This window comes from Phyllobates terribilis, unplaced genomic scaffold (genome assembly GCF_046119375.1).
Source record: "Phyllobates terribilis strain yellow unplaced genomic scaffold, ASM4611937v1 Scaffold_3623__1_contigs__length_73835, whole genome shotgun sequence".
NCBI lineage: Eukaryota > Metazoa > Chordata > Amphibia > Anura > Dendrobatidae > Phyllobates > Phyllobates terribilis.
The window spans coordinates 23655-30578 of record NW_027366376.1 but is presented as its reverse complement, the minus strand read 5'-3'; positions in this window follow the sequence as shown (position 1 = coordinate 30578).

Below are 6924 nucleotides of genomic sequence, written 5' to 3'. Positions count from 1 at the left end.
CAGCGGATGTGTACTAAATTCTCGCACAGCTGGTGTTTCCTTGATCTTTTGATGCAGATTACCGACGAAAGGTTCAATACCTAGCACACGAAAATTGGGGAATACGCAAGGTCAAAGACTGACTCGGATTCAAAGGACGAGAAGCTACAGGCCGATTCAGAGGACAAATTCGATGTCGAGTTTGCAGCAACAAGTTAGAACAGAGGACGAGAAGCTGCAGACCGATTCAAGTTCACAAATTCGATTTCGTTCAAGAACAATTTAGACCAAGAACTGGAAGCTACAAAGGACGAGATTCAGAGGACGATTCGAGTTTGCAAGAACTGGAAGCTGCAGACCAATTCAGAGGATGATTTAGAGAACAAGAATTGGAAGCTACAGACTGATTCGAGCTCACACATTCGATTTCGTTCACAAATTCAATGTCGAGTTTGCAACTGCAGACCGATTCAGAGGACTGATTCAGAGGACGAGAAGCTGCTGAAGGGGGCAAAGAAGAATAGAGGGAGAAGAAGAACAAAAGATCTGGTTTGCCATTGAAGAACAGAGATCTGGGAAGGTGAAGCATACGGACGAAGGCCATGTGAGCTGGGAAGGTGAAGAATACGGACGCAAAACAATTAGGGTATTTTGGTCTAAGCTTTCCCCCTATATTAATTACTAGATTAAGGGTACAAAAGTAATTGAATTTGCATTTATTTAAAAAATGAGGGTATTTTGGTCATTTCACGGATTTTGACAGAATTTTTGACGGAATTTGTCCAAGGGTGGCTCTTTGTAATAAAATGATGAAATTTGGGTGGTTCGAAATAATTATCGATATAGGGGTGGTTTCATGCAAATTCGGCCAAATAAAGAGCGGTTCGGTGCAAAAACGCCTAAATATTAATACCAAATGAGCTCTTAATGTATTGCATTTTGTTGGATTAACTCCAACCGGTTTGCCAAATTTAGCAAAAAACTATATGTCAGTCTTTCAAAATTTACTAACCATTGGTAGTGCAAACTTGTAAAAAGAGTATATTGAACAAGGGCATTGAATATGGTTGAGAAGAGGAAGGGGTCTTTAGGACATAGTCGCGAAGCAATACAAAAGGGTAATTGTGCACGTTTTCTCTTCCTAGGAGCGAAAAAAACTGTGGGAGGTGGCTAACTAGAAGAGATTGAAGGTTTGAGGTAGAGAACTCCCCGTGTTAGTAATATTGGCAATAGACACCGAAAACGACGAATCAGTGTCATAAGTCACAAGGAAAATGTGTTTCATTGAACATTTATCCAAAATCAAATATGTGTAAGTGCTTGCCATCAAGTCTCCAATTTTGGTGAGGAATATAGAAGCAAGATGTCTTAATAGAACAGACCATGAACAACAAAATACAAACGTATATAGGTGTCATGTCATGTTCCATAGTCGGAATGATCCAACCCAGAACATAGTTAAATATCACGAGTTTGGAAAAAGTGTTATATATATGGAACAATAGAAAGGATGGTAACAGGAGAAAGAACTTTGAAGCGGAAATTCAGTGCCATTATTTGCTCGCGCATGCATGTCTAGCTTGTGAAACCAAGTCTGAATTATACCAAATAAGATCTGAATAGACATAACTTAATAGTTTCAACCTTTTTTCTTTTTGGTTGAATGTTAATTTGATTATAAATATGTCTTCAAAAGAGGAAGCAAAACAAAGACACAAGCATGAAAGAAACCAAAGGATAGGGGGTCATACATGGAGAAACACGCAGGCCTTCCATACTATGCCACAAATCAGGTGAACAAGCAAACCGAGATGAACAAGTCTACGATGTAGCTATGAGAGCAGGGAAGAGTACCCCGCGCCTCATTAAAACCTCTAAGTAGTAAAACCCCGCAGGGAAAAACCCACAAAGAGAAAAAAGAGCACCCCTGCAGCAGCTAAATGGCCCCAACCGAGGCAAAGGAGAACCTATCATGAAGAAGACGGTAGACATGAGTGATGATGAGCCGGACGACGACCTCAGATGGGATGGGGTTATCATTGAAGATCCTGGCATTCCTGGCATGCCAGATAAAGTAAACCGCAGCGGCGAGGGCGTAAACCTGGGCTCTGGGGAGGCAGCTATCAAAACGAGCGTTGTGGCGCATCCAACGAAGGGAACTATGGAGAGTACTCGTGGTCCGAGGAATACGGAACTTGTCGCACACGGTGCCTCAAATGGCGGAAGTGTACGAGCACTCAAAGAACAAATGGTCATGAGTCTTGAGGGCAGACCCACACAAGCGGCACGTATGGTTGACCCTAAGGACGACAAGCGGTCATAGGTAGACAACTTCTCAAGTGGAGCAAGCCAAAGAGTGAACGAGTGCTTGGGCATAGAGTGCGTCGGCCACATGTCATTGGCCCACCTCACAATGGGTCTTCTAGGACGAAACATCTCGTATGATTTGGACACCTTGAACTTGTCCTCCACACACCACTCAGCAAGGGTATCCAGGATACTGGCCGCCACGCCCTCCCCCAGGCTACAAACCATATCGCGAGCATGGACCATAGCATTTATCAGGGGTGAGTCACCACGATGAGCAACCCTGTTGATGGGATCCACCACGGTGAAATTACGTTGGTGAACCCATCTAACCCACAAACTTTCGCGATGATCAAGAATGTGCCACAAGTGCTTCATCATGAAGTACTTGTTACAAACCTCAAAGTCCAAAAGTCTGAGACCCCCCTCCCTCCTAGGACACAAATATGTTCTCATTTGACTCGATGATGCTTCCACAAAAACTCTCTACATAATGAAATCAAACTCTCCCGAACACCAACAGGAATAGGCAAAATAGATAACCAAAAACCCGTGTTGCCATGGAGAACTGACGCAATTAGCTCCCTTCTACCCGCAAACGAGATGGTCTTCTTGGCCATACCGTGAGGTAAGCATTGATCATTTCCAACAGCAGCTTGTAATGGATCGCCTGGAGCCTGGAAGGGCCGATGGGGATATCGAGGTAGCGGAACAGAAAGACACCCTTCTTGAAACCGGTCGCTTCGGTGACAGCAGCATGCTCCTCTTTCGACACAGATGCAAGGAAGATAGACGACTTCTTCATATTGACCTTGAGCCCGGACATCTCCTTGAACCGATCAAGGCAGCCGAGGAGGATGTTGACCGAACTTGCATCACCATGACAAAACAAAACCACGTCATTTGTGAAAATGAGATGGGTAAGCCTAAGAGCATGGCAATGCTGGTAATAGTGGAAAGAGTCTCGCACGGTCTCCTTCTTGATGAGCCTGGAGAGAACCTCCATGCACATCACAAAGAGAAGTGGGGAGAGGGGATCCCCTTGACGGAGACCCCTCTTCTCGGTAAATAAAATGTGGAGACCCTTGTTGATCTTAATATAGTATATAGTAGTCGTGACACACTCCATAACCCAATCAATGAACCTAGCCGGAACCCCTAAGTGAGTAAGGGAAAACCGGATGAAGTCCCATGAGATGGAGTCGTACGCCTTCGTAAGGTCAACGTTGAGGAAACACCTCTTTGTTTCCCTACGCACTTCATACCTCCGAAGGAGCTCTTGGACAAGGAAACACCTATTTGTTTCCCTACGCACTCAACCAGGTGGGGCTGACTAACACCCAGTCAAGCTTGCTCCAGACATACCCATTGGTCCAGGTAAATGGGGTGGAGCACGTGCTCGGTGCATCAACAATGGCTCCGACAAGCGTCAACCATGTTCTTGCACTCATACATCGAGACCGGTTCCCCATTCACCTTTCGCCCTCATTCAGGACTGAGTTGAAGTCACCAAGAATCATCAAAGGAAGCCCAGAGGCCTCGATAAGATCATCAATGTGACTCCAAATGGGGCGGCGCACAACAACGCTATGAAGACCATAAACAAAACAAATGCCGAACCTGACACCGGACGCTCTGCACGTGGCATGACACCCGATGTTCTACACATACTCGGACACGACAAATAACTCAACAAATTCATCGTCCCAAGTGACTAATATACGGCCCCGTGAGTCGAGATGAAAGTTTGAAACAAACTTCCAACTTGGGATTACATTGCGCATAACGTTGTCAACATTGCGATAATTGAACTTCGACTCCAAAATATCAAAAAGACTGACACCTAGACTCCTATTAAAATTACGCATGCCATTTTGTTTCCGATCTTGTCCAAGCCCTCGGACATTCCAAGATGCGATCTTCATTTGGAATCCTTGCCCTTGTTGCCACCCTTCTTGGAGCAGAAACGAGTAACATAGCACCATCGCCATCCTTGCTAGGCCACTTGGGATCCGAAGGTAAGGCGTGAACCAAAACCCTCTCCTCTGCAGCCTCCTTCTCACGCACCGCAGCGACCTTGCCTTTCTTGTACACGGTCTTGGCAGGACTGATCTTCTCGGAGAAGACTCGTCTTCCTCGCCGTCAGAACCAACATATGACGAGTCCAGGTCATTGTCCTCGTCCTCACCGGAGTTGGAGGGAGCATCCTTTCCATCCCATAGATAGCCGAGAACTGATTGGTGGAGCTCTCCACCCCGCCGCTACTAGCGCCCGAAAAGCTACCCTTACAACATTTCCCTTTCCGTTTCCCAACCGGAGTAAACTCACCATCTTCCCGGTCAATGTTAGCCCTAGAGAGGTCCTTACAGTCATTACAATTATAGGAAATAGAACAATCAGCCGAAACATCAATACAATCAATCGGGGTCAAAAATTTGAGGGGTCACTAAAGTTTGTTGAAGTTACAAAATGGTCACCAAAGTTCAAAACATTAAAAAATGAGAAAAGGACTTCTCTGTTGAAAAAATGGTCACTACCTAGTTTTTGGTGACCATTGTTTATGAAGGGAAGTTCACTTCTCATAGTTTAGTGACCATGTTTTAATCTTTTGAACTTTGGTGACCATTTTGTAACTTCAACAAACTTTAGTGACCCCTCAAATTTTTGACCCCAATCATTACAACCCAAATAAGAAGCTACAACGGTCGGGCTAGCACTACCCCCCAACCTAGAGTCAACTGGCGGCCTACTAGACGGGGACGGAGACCTCGACACCTCTTCCCCCGGGGAGGGAAGGCGCTTGCTGGACTCGGGAAGGACATCCTCCGGGACCTTGCTAACAACCACATTCTCCGCAACAACCTTGGGAGGGACAGCCGGAACGTCGACGATCACCCCATTAGTTGTAGCTTTCCGGACCACCGACAACCCCCTAACATTCATTGTCACATCAACCTTCGCATTGAAGGTGCACCCTGTAAAATCATGGCCAAAAGAGCAGCACCTCGCGCAAAACAAAGGTTTGTTCTCTATCAAAAAGGAGCAAGTGACCACGTCCCCGTCATCAAAACGAAGGCCAACGCTCTTTGTCACCGGAAGAGCAAAGTTAACCTCCACAAGAACCCGGGCATATGCCTCCAGACTCTTGTTTCCGTGACGGAATCCGTGTAGAGAGGCTTTCCAATGTGCGAGGCCACACGACCAAGCAGATCGGGTGTCCAAAAGGGTTTAGACAGCCCCAAAATACGGACCCAAAGTGGAACCCTGGCCACGTTTTTCATATTAAACGAGAACTTATAGGGAATGAGCGTAAGGATAAGGAGTTTACCATGTATGCAATATGGACCCTTCTTGAGAATTCTATCTCGTTCCTCCTCGTTCGTGAATGTGAACACCAACCATCCTTCTTCAACACGGTACTTGCATTTGACACCCCAAGACCGAATAAGCTCGTTGATGAAGAAATGCCTTGGGTTGAAACCAACAAATTGTCCAAGGAGAGACCATCCCCACACCTTGTGCAGGGGAAGGGCCTCGTCCATGCGTATATCGACAATGGTGGAGGTCGGCTTAGTATAGACAAGCTTACCCCCCAAACCGGCATTCATGAATAGCTTCTTGTTGTTCCGACCCCCCAAACATTCGGCTGCTTAGGAGCGGCGTCCTTAGGTGTGGGAAGGATGGGATTGTTAGAGGTCTTATGTGAAGGAGGAGGATCTAGAGAGGTATTGGGAGTCATGGAGGTGGGAAAGAGGAGGGAAGTCGGATGGAGAGGGGGCGGTAGAGATGGGCGAAATTTGGGTGGTGGGGGCGGTTTGGCGGTGTTTGTTGGAGGCTGGAGGGGGGTTGGAAGAGGATGTGTGGGACGGGAGGGGTTTGGGGGTAGGCAGAAGGCCGGGAGAATCGTGAGGATAGGAGTGGGCTGTGGGGTGAGACGAAGGGGCAGGTTTAGGAAGCGAGTGATCGGTTAGGGTAGCCGAGGGGTTACTAGCATGTGGGGAAATACGAAGGGTTTAGGGATGGAAAGGAGGGGAGTTACGCGTACCAGGTGAAGGGCTGCGACTCTTGACAGCGGGCCCATGGAGGCCGATCAACACCCTTCTCGATATGAATTGCCGTCGTGCCCAGAGTGGCCCTAGTGCTGTCGCCGGCCAGAACCTCCGGAAACACTCCAGCAACATTAGAACTCGACACTTCACCGCCGTCGATGCTTTTGGCAAGGAGCTTTGATCTTCCACCACTTCAACGCATTTGATGGCATCGAAGTCCACTGATTCTTCATCAGAGAGAGCACGACGGTCATGGGGAGAAATCTCCTCGGAATCCATGGAGGAATCATCATCTTCAACAGTTCGACTTTGGTTGTTAGACTTCTTATCAGCATGGATGGGGGAGGGTGGACTTTGTTTATCTTCGAACCACCATTAGAGGAGGCGAGAGGAGTATCTTCAGGCTCGGAGTTGGATTCATCACCCTCGGTATTCTTGGACCAGAGGCGGCCATCAATGGCGGAGGCTTTTGGCGAGGAGGAAGAACATGGACGGACAACTTGATCTTTGGAGTTTTTCGGCACCTTTGAAGGAGGAGGAGGAGCCGAAACTGAATTCTTTGCCTTAGGAACACCATTTTTGGGAGGGA